Genomic DNA, 9543 nt, shown 5'->3' with positions numbered 1-9543 from the left:
TTGTGTATTTTAACTCCAAAATTTTTTTTTTTTTTTTTTTTTTTTTTTTTTTTTTTTTTTTTGAGAGGTTTTCACTGTAGGGCACGTGTGCCTGCCAGAAAGACAGAGAGCGACAGAGAGACAGAAAGCGAGAAATCACCCCCCAGGGGGCATGGCCACGCCGCAATCCCTTCTCCTCCATTCTCTTCTCGGGATCTTGGGCACGCACGCACACTCACCCAGCGTGAATCTAAGCCACTGGGTCTGGGACTCAAACTGTGGTTGACTACATGGGAGTCCAGCGACATAGCCATTATGCTACCTGCTGGTCCCTAAGCACAGTTTTTTAAAATGCTGAACTTCTTGTCTCTGTTTAAGGATTCTTGTGTATCCATGTTTACATCCTCATTAGGTTTTAAATTCTCAAAAACAAGTTTGTCTCTCCAAAATATACTGTACAACTACTTACCAGAGAGGAGAGCTTGGTAAAAGCAAGCCCATTTTGCATCTAATCTAACAGAAAAAAATGAAATAAAACTGTCAGACTTTTTCATGCAGAGGCTAGGTCTGCTGTCTAGATTTTGGGATTCATAATTCCAACTTTTGTTAAATTTTCTCTTTTTAAAATTTACTAATTTTAAAAGATATATACTTATCCTAGTAATACATAAACTCTGCAAATATAAGTACAGTTTAAAATATCTGAGCAAATAAAACATCCTGATTTGTTTCCGATTTACTGTGAATGTTAGTGGTATTGTTTTTGTTGAAAATGGCATATGAACCTAGCATTTGCCTTTTACTATACTTAAGTATCCAATTTGGCACAATTAAATATACTGACAGTGTTATAGCCATCACTGCTATGTACTTCTTTAACTTTTTCAGTATCCCAAACAGAAATCCTGTATCCATTAAACAGTAACTCCTTATTCTCCCCTACCTCAACCCCTGGTAACCTCTATTCTACTCTCTGTCTCTATGAATTTGCCTATTCTGCAAACTCCAGGGATAGGAAATCATGAAGCATTGGTCCTTTTGTGTCTGGTTTATTTCACTTAGCATGATGTTTGCACAGTTCATTCATGCTAAAGCTTGTTTCAGAATTTTATTTCCTTTTATGACTGAATAATACTGTGCTATATTTTTTTCACATTTGTTAGTTTATTTGGCCTTCAGAAGAAGTTTGTGAAGTAGGTGCTATATTGTAATGGCTACACAGCACATATTAAAGTCATAAATGTATCCATAGTAATGATAGTATCAGTCAGAAATCATTCTGTGCCAGGCATGGTGCTAGGAACTTCCCATTTGTTGTTACCTGACCTTTACCGTGGGAATTCAAGTTAGGGACCATCCTCTCTATGTTAGAGAGATAGAAACTGAGACCTCCAGAAGCAGCTTGGCCTAGTCCCCATGGTTACACCATGGGCCTGGGACTTCATCCAGACCTGCCTGGCTCCAGAGCCAGTGCTCTGAGCCACCACACAACGTGTGCTGCTGCTTTACCTGCTTCTCCCCCAGGCCTCCTGGCACATTCATTCTTCTCAAGATTTGGCTAAGGCCTCTGTTAGTGTCCTCCCCCACCCCTTGGACCCTCTGAATACTGATAGAGCATTTGTAACATTTGAGTGTACTTCTTTCTTCATTTTTTTCTAAATAAATAAAAAAATTCCTTTGTTGTTAAAATAAAGGCATACCCCGCAGCATGCTCAGCTGGTTTGAAAATCGATCCTGTGGCACAGCATAAAAGTAGGTGAAAGAGGGCATTTTGCATGTCCCCAGTCCTGGGCATCCAGACATCACTCCTCCAGCAACTCATTCTACACAATTTTTCTTCAGCTCTTCTTTGTGACTTAGAGAGAGCTGTTTTGGCATCCTCTGTATGATAGAGAGGTCCGACATTGAGGAAGACCGGTAGCCCACATCCTCTGCTTTTATGGGCTTAATGATATGGCCTGGCTTGGTGACAACCTTGAGAGTGGTCAGCTTTTGGAAGGCCCTCTGGGTGTTCCATGTGGTTCCTATAGGGGTCTGATGGTCTGTTCAAATTGCCGACGGTGGGTGAATGGATACGGAAGCACCCACACCTGACGAGCTGCTGCGTGGATGTTACTCTTCCCATTGATAATCACGTTGGGCAAGTTCCTGTCTTTTTGTGGAGGACCTCCAGGGGAGGTCTTTAATGAGAAGCCGGCATCTTTTTCTAGCACTGAACTTCAGGCCCACACCACCCCATTGCCCCTGCCAGGCAGCATCAGGTCCAGGTCCTTTGGCTTACTCACCTCCACAGCTTCCCTCTTCTCTTTCAAGAAGTCTGATGATATTGTCCCCAGCAAAAGCTTCCTTTATCATCTGCTTTTGTTTCTCTCCTCTATTGTGGTAATTGCCACAGACTTCGCAGAAGGAGACTTTGTGGTGAGGAGGTTCTGTATATCAGTCATTTGTTCCTTTTTCTTCTTAGGAGCATTGGGCTGATTCTTTGGGTTCCCCTCTGACCACTGCTCTCCTGACACAGGTCTGGGAAGCTCCTTATCTGGAGAACACGCTCTTTGCCCAGCTCTTCTGGTTCTTCCACTGTCTGTCCTCTTTCTGGCCTCTGCAGCAACAGGGGCTCCTCTTCTTCTGGGGCAGGTGCCTCTTCTGGAGCTGAAGAACAATCTCTGCTGAACTCGCTTTCGGCTTCCTGAGTTTATGCTTTTGTTTGTTGAGTTTTTGTGATATGACTTCAATTCATAGAGTACCTCCTGGCAGCTAGAATCTTTTGTTCCTTGACTGCCCACCAACTCCTGGTAGAGCACAGAGCTTTTTCTAGGGGACCGCCTCTCCTCAAATTCCTTCAACAACGTTTCCTCTGCCACTGGCCATCTCCCTCACTTTCAGAAGCCTCGTTGGCCACAGGCTCTGGTAGCTGTTCAGGGTCCTTGTGGGGATAGGAAATCATGAAGCATTGGTCCTTTTGTGTCTGGTTTATTTCACTTAGCATGATGTTTGCACAGTTCCTTCATGCTAAAGCTTGTTTCAGAATTTTATTTCCTTTTATGACTGAATAATACTGTGCTATATTTTTTTCACATTTGTTAGTTTATTTGGCCTTCAGAAGAAGTTTGTGAAGTAGGTGCTATATTGTAATGGCTACACAGCACATATTAAAGTCATAAATGTATCCATAGTAATGATAGGATCAGTCAGAAATCATTCTGTGCCAGGCATGGTGCTAGGAACTTCCCATTTGTTGTTACCTGACCTTTACCGTGGGAATTCAAGTTAGGGACCATCCTCTCTATGTTAGAGAGATAGAAACTGAGACCTCCAGAAGCAGCTTGGCCTAGTCCCCATGGTTACACCATGGGCCTGGGACTTCATCCAGACCTGCTTGGCTCCAGAGCCAGTGCTCTGAGCCACCACACAACATGTGCTGCTGCTTTACCTGCTTCTCCCCCAGGCCTCCTGGCACATTCATTCTTACTTCTCAAGATTTGGCTAAGGCCTCTGTTAGTGTCCTCCCCCACCCCTTGGACCCTCTGAATACTGATAGAGCATTTGTAACATTTGAGTGTACTTCTTTCTTCATTTTTTTCTAAATAAATAAAAAAATTCCTTTGTTGTTAAAATAAAGGCATACCCCGCAGCATGCTCAGCTGGTTTGAAAATCGATCCTGTGGCACAGCATAAAAGTAGGTGAAAGAGGGCATTTTGCATGTCCCCAGTCCTGGGCATCCAGACATCACTCCTCCAGCAACTCATTCTACACAATTTTTCTTCAGCTCTTCTTTGTGACTTAGAGAGAGCTGTTTTGGCATCCTCTGTATGATAGAGAGGTCCGACATTGAGGAAGACCGGTAGCCCACATCCTCTGCTTTTATGGGCTTAATGATATGGCCTGGCTTGGTGACAACCTTGAGAGTGGTCAGCTTTTGGAAGGCCCTCTGGGTGTTCCATGTGGTTCCTATAGGGGTCTGATGGTCTGTTCAAATTGCCGACGGTGGGTGAATGGATACGGAAGCACCCACACCTGACGAGCTGCTGCGTGGATGTTACTCTTCCCATTGATAATCACGTTGGGCAAGTTCCTGTCTTTTTGTGGAGGACCTCCAGGGGAGGTCTTTAATGAGAAGCCGGCATCTTTTTCTAGCACTGAACTTCAGGCCCACACCACCCCATTGCCCCTGCCAGGCAGCATCAGGTCCAGGTCCTTTGGCTTACTCACCTCCACAGCTTCCCTCTTCTCTTTCAAGAAGTCTGATGATATTGTCCCCAGCAAAAGCTTCCTTTATCATCTGCTTTTGTTTCTCTCCTCTTCGTTTTCTGACTCCTCTATTGTGGTAATTGCCACAGACTTCGCAGAAGGAGACTTTGTGGTGAGGAGGTTCTGTATATCAGTCATTTGTTCCTTTTTCTTCTTAGGAGCATTGGGCTGATTCTTTGGGTTCCCCTCTGACCACTGCTCTCCTGACACAGGTCTGGGAAGCTCCTTATCTGGAGAACACGCTCTTTGCCCAGCTCTTCTGGTTCTTCCACTGTCTGTCCTCTTTCTGGCCTCTGCAGCAACAGGGGCTCCTCTTCTTCTGGGGCAGGTGCCTCTTCTGGAGCTGAAGAACAATCTCTGCTGAACTCGCTTTCGGCTTCCTGAGTTTATGCTTTTGTTTGTTGAGTTTTTGTGATATGACTTCAATTCATAGAGTACCTCCTGGCAGCTAGAATCTTTTGTTCCTTGACTGCCCACCAACTCCTGGTAGAGCACAGAGCTTTTTCTAGGGGACCGCCTCTCCTCAAATTCCTTCAACAACGTTTCCTCTGCCACTGGCCATCTCCCTCACTTTCAGAAGCCTCGTTGGCCACAGGCTCTGGTAGTTGTTCAGGGTCCTTGTGGAATTCCACCTCTTTTATATCACTGGTGCAGCTCCTGAGCATCCGGGGGTTTGGCCATCTCCATTTATCTGCACTTCATTCGCTACATCAGGGACAAGGAGTTCTTCTTCCGCGCCTCCTTCCTTGCCCTCACTTTCCGAGGCTACCTGAAGCTTCTGCATCAGTTCTTTGTTCTTAGCCAGTTGTCCCTGTGTAGCTTGACGAGCCTTCAGTGCTGTTCCCCCTACTTCTTTCTTTAAAAGACTTCCTACTAAGTACAGATTCCTGGCTGTCTTATACTTGCCTTACCCCTCCTCAGCCTGCGGTAGAGTGCCTGTAAGGACTTGATAACTATCAAGCGAGTAAATGAATGAAGATGAGGTTACCAAGGGAGATGGCGTAAAGGAGGCAAAGAAGACCCTGAGCATTACCTTGGAAATGCCAACATGAAGTGTGGAATGGCAGAGGAGACAGAGGAGAGACAGCAGCATGAGGAGAAGGGAGCTGGGCAGGGCAGAAACGTGAAAGTCCTGCAAGGAGAAAGGCTACAAGGAGTAAAGCTATGGGAAGAGGTCAGGTGAAATGATTAGGAAGTGCAGTTCAGAGTGAATGGAGGTGAGGGAGTAGAGGACAAGTGGATTGTTCTTTCAGGAAGCATGGCCATGATTACAGGACGATAGTGCAGAGGAAGCTCTGCACTGCTGTGGGAGAGGATCCAGGCAGGGAGCGTGATAAGTAGGAGCGAGATGTGCCCAGAGTGACAAATCCACTGTCCAAGGAGAGTAATCGACATGCCCACAGGGCCACTTCCACTTTTCCAGCAGCCACCATGGCGCAGGGGTAGATAGAGGTGTCTGCAAGAGGCCAGGAAGAAGTGGATTCTCAGTGGCCTCAAGTTCATTTGTGAAGTATAGCACGAAGGAATGGCTAAGGAGAGGGAAAGAAAGAAGTCAGGCCTGGAGAGGGCAGTAGCTGTGGAACTGGGGAATATCTGGCCAGGAGCAGGTGAAAGAATGGCCGAGAAGCCTAGAGGGCCACATGCCCCGTGGAGACCTGCATTTCTGGTGGCCCCATGGAGGGTGGGTGCTTTCCCCCAGCAGCATGCCCTTGAGTGCTCAGGATCTGTGCAGCCCTGGGAACCACTCCGATCGCATTCATTTACAAAATAAATGTTGCAAGCTTCTCAAGGTTCCCTGAATACCCTTGCCACTGCTTGAAGATTTCTGAAATCTTGCTTATATGTGACTAGGAAATTCTTTATAACAGGCATTCTGCCTGCCAGCCTTATTTGGTGATTCCCATTCACTGTAAATTTCCTCAAACCTTTGTAGTCAGAGATACTTCAAAGCTAAGAGGCGATGCTCTTTCTAGCACCCTTATCCTCCGTGGTCTGAGGACCCAGCAGCCTCCTGTTCCCATTCATCTTTCCGGAACTGTGTGCCATATGTCCTGCAGGCCTGCTCTGGAGGAAGATTTGTTTCAGCCTTCTCTGACATCGCCTCAGTAATGCCCCAGGGCGTATAAATCACTAGGGAGCCAAGGGAGCTGGGTCCTCTGATGAAAGGAGCAGCCCTCCTGTAGGAGTCTGTCTTCCAGGAACCTTCCCTCAGCCCTCTGTCTGAGGGACAGGCTGTGAATTTCAAAGCTGACCTAAATAAGCAGAACTGAAACTCAAGAAAACCCCCTCCATCCTGCCAGGAAGAAACTGCCTTTAGCTTTCGTCAGTTACAGATGTGTCTCCTGCCTCAGCTTTGTAAATGGGACAGTCGCATGTTGTATAGTGGCAAATGACATATTACCATTGAAACGAAATATGTGAAAGAATATGCGAAAATAATATTGTGATCTCACAAAGGAATATTCTTTGAATCAAGAGTTCTCAGGAAGTCCTGATAGCATTTGGGCCACAAAATCTGGACTCAGGTTGGTGTGGGTTTTCTGGGGGTGCATCCCTGGCTGGCACCTGGTTAAAAGGCACCTCTTGATTATTTAGCCAGAGGCCAGAATGTGGTACCAGGCACTTGCATCCATAATCTGGCAATGGGTAGATGCCTGATTTTAGGCAGGGAAACCTTTAGGTTCTCATTAAGACATGTAAAGTAAGTTAATACTGATTATTTTAATTCAGAAAGTTGATGCTTACAGGGATATAGTTTAGAACATTATCACAGTGTAGCAGAGCTCAATGTCTGGAAACCTTATTTTTGTCAGCTAGGCCACATGATTTTGAAACATTCCAAACAAACTACAAAGAAAACGTAGTAGTTCTCATTTAACTAACAAAAACATTGTGAAGCGGCTTCATTCATTCATTCAACAAATTTATTTGTTCTAATATGCGTCAGATGTTATGACTGGTAATTAAACTAAGCATAGTGAGCAAAAAATAGACTCAGCCCTTGTCCTCACAGGGAGTTTACACATGGAGGAGGTAGGGAACAAGCACAGAATGACAAGGGCAGTGACGGAAACCCCGACAGGAAGCAAAGGCATGGCTCTGCGTCTGCGTGTACAGCAGGCAAGGTGAGAGGCCGAGCAGGGCTACTCTGAGAGACCCAGGGCCCATGCCCTCAAGTATGTGTTGGCATTAACTAGACAGGAGGGTGGGAGATTTTTCTAGGTAGAAAGAACAGCGTACCTGAGCCCCTGTGCTCAGAGTGGGAACACTGTCCTCTCAGGGACCGACCCGGCCAGTGTGGCTGCAGTGCCGGATGACAGGAGAGGGCGGGAAGGCTGGTGAGGCAGATACGACCTTGGCAAGACCTTTATGTCCTATCGAGGATTTTGGGTTTTAGCTATGGGAAATCATTGAATTATGAAAATAATTTCTGAGCCATTAAGATAGCAACTTGAACCCCAAAAATGAGTTAAAATGTTCCCTTCACAGGTGAATTCCCTTCTAAAAAGATCCAACAAATTTTCCTGATCTTTGGCCCTTAAGTGAAGTGTTTAGTGGGGTCAGCGTCGCTGCTGTTTTTCCCACATTGTTCGTATTGGGGAATACGGTGAAGAATGACAGTGTCTCATGTTTATATAGCTCTATGCCATTTATGAAGTGCTTTCACATGCACAGCCTCCATCCTTTCACATGTTTATTCAATAAACTTACAAAAACAAAAAACTTATTTGTTGTGATTTTCAAGCTGCTGGATCCGTGACTCAAACCATACTCGGTAAACTTTTACTAAAGACCTACCAAATGCCAAGCCTTTTCCCTAAGTATGGTAAAATTCTAACCATCAAGGACTTGAGTAACTAAATAAGTGCAACACAGTGTGGTAAGTCCTAAGATAGAGGCGTGGTCACCACAAATTTATGATAGGATAGTAATCATTATGTGTATTTACTGATGAGAGAGTGACCATAGTACAGGTTAGAAGAGGTTTTTCTAGCTTCCCCTTCACATGGTACAAGAGCCCCTTCCTCTGCATCTCACCTCAGAAGGCTGCCAGTATGACTACAAGGAAGTGTCCTTTCAGTCTCAGCTGAAAACTCTCTCTAGCATCTGCTCATTCATCCTTGTTTTGTCCTCTAGGACATCACAGATTACTCACTTCCCCTTCAATACAGCAACACCGCAGTCATTTGAAGGCACTTCACATCTTCTGTGCTCCTCATCAAGGCCAGACGCTTCTGGCTCCTTGAATCACTCCTTAGAAAATATGATTCCCAGACCCATCACCACATTACTCTTGTCTGAACACAGCAGTGTGTTATGTTCCCTTTTGAAAATCTGGCAGCCCGAATTACACCCAGTGTTCCAAATGCGGTCTAGCCAGCTATTACCTCTCAGTGCTTCCATTAATAAAGTGGAAGATTGAGTTAGCTTTTTATTAATGAGTTCAAACTGTTATTATTAAACTTGTGGTCAACCACATCCCCAAGTCTTTATCATATGACTTGCTCTGCAGTTGACTTTTTGAACCCAGTGACAGGACTTTACATTTATCTTCAACAAATAAAGTATTGTTGCTATTGGCCTAGACCAGCTTGTTGAAATCATTTTTTAAAAAATTTATGATGCTGTCATCTAACGTATTAAGTATCCCTGGTAGCTTGATGTCATCTATCAATGTGGTGAGCATGCATTCTACACATTTATCCAAGTCATTAATAAACATGTTAAACAGGATGCATCCAAGTCTACATGCTGGAGAGAATCACTAGGTACTTCCCCGATACATGAGTTCAACCAGTGACATGCCAAACCGTACTGTCATCTGGCCCACAGTTCCAAATAAGAACATGCATCTGAAAGCACTTTTAACCTATACCCTATGATTCTTATCTGTAAGAATGTCATGAGATACTTTGTTAAATGCCTTGACAAAGCAGGACTCAAATTTCTAATAAGTCCACTTGGTACAGATCATACAGGGTAACCCTGAGCATTAATGCTTAATGCAGCAGGTGATAGTTTTCAGAGATCTCTGTAGCCTCCATCCAGGAATATTTACATAGGAAAAAAAGTCATCATTCCAAGTGAGTATCTGATTTATAAAATGTGCAGTACAGGTATACCTGTTTTGGCTTCTGGCTGACTTTACTCACTGTCCCCCATATCCCATGGCAGGACCAGAAGAGATACCAGCAAGGTGCTACCCATTCTGAATGTCTGCCAAGGACCCTGGTCTGGAGATGTCTGTGTGTTTGCAGTTGGTTCTGGCTGAGTTGTAACTGCTTCCAAAGATACTCTGGAGTAGGGGTTTCCCT

General features: G+C 44.8%; 1 protein-coding gene across 1 annotated transcript in view; it reads left to right on the top strand.

Annotated features, from left to right (window-relative positions):
* Window positions 1-9543, top strand: part of VPS13B (vacuolar protein sorting 13 homolog B) — an 806861-nt gene that overhangs the window by 758156 nt on the left and 39162 nt on the right. The window lies entirely within an intron of this gene.

The sequence above is a fragment of the Tupaia chinensis genome, unplaced genomic scaffold (assembly GCF_000334495.1).
Source record: "Tupaia chinensis unplaced genomic scaffold, TupChi_1.0 Scaffold000646_1, whole genome shotgun sequence".
NCBI classification, from domain to species: domain Eukaryota; kingdom Metazoa; phylum Chordata; class Mammalia; order Scandentia; family Tupaiidae; genus Tupaia; species Tupaia belangeri.
Note: the sequence above shows the minus strand (reverse complement) of the source record. Positions and strands in the feature narration are given on the sequence as shown.